The sequence below is a fragment of the Saccostrea cucullata genome, unplaced genomic scaffold (genome assembly GCF_032062105.1).
Source record: "Saccostrea cucullata isolate Sc308-1 unplaced genomic scaffold, CSIRO_AGI_Scuc_v1 ctg320, whole genome shotgun sequence".
In the NCBI taxonomy this organism is placed as follows: domain Eukaryota; kingdom Metazoa; phylum Mollusca; class Bivalvia; order Ostreida; family Ostreidae; genus Saccostrea; species Saccostrea cuccullata.
The window spans coordinates 197,044-197,899 of record NW_026930920.1 but is presented as its reverse complement, the minus strand read 5'-3'; positions in this window follow the sequence as shown (position 1 = coordinate 197,899).

Here is an 856-nt window from a genome sequence, read left to right as displayed (position 1 = left end):
TTCTGTGTTGTTGCTGTCATGTAAATAAAGATATCTAGAACAAATATAACATATTTAATTCAAAATGTTATACTTGTATATATATTTTAAAATCTTTAATTATGATTATTACAGTTTCTGTGTTCTATGTTGTTGCTGTCATGTGAATAAAGATATCTAGAACAAATATAACATATTTAATTCAAAATGTGTTCTTATCTTTGTATTGGACTTTTGATTTTAAAATCTTTAATTATAGATGCCATATTACAGTTTCTGCATATTTATAAGGTTTAACATAAATAATTTTAATAATTAATTTTTGATAAATTGAGGTTTTGATAACATATTGCTTCAGCGCCAACATGAAAAAAGGAGTTTATCTGAATATTTAAAAAATAGTATCTTTGACAGATTCATACAATTTGGTCTATGTCTCTCTGAGAAATTGGCACCCGTATTATTATTACATTGAAATTTTCTTACCAGTGGAAATGTGCTTTTCAAGAAGCCTACAATTGGCACTCATTTTTTGCCTCTTACTTATATGGTCCCTTAAAACTCCATAATATTGCCAAATGTTTTGTTAAACACGCAACTTTTGATTTCTGTTAAGCAGGCTCAAACTTGACTACCGGTTATGGTATGGAAATTGTTCAACCGTTATATTACTGATGTTTACCAAATTGAAGATATTCTAATTTTAGCAAACACTTTACATAATTATTTCCACAGGAATGACAGCTTGGTTTTGAAGAGAAATATCAAATGAATAAGCTGGATTGTAAAGCTTATGTTATGAAGAAAGCAAGGTTCTCTATTAAAGAGCCTTTTTGGCCCAGTAAATTTCTTAACTTCTCAGTTTTGGTTTACAATG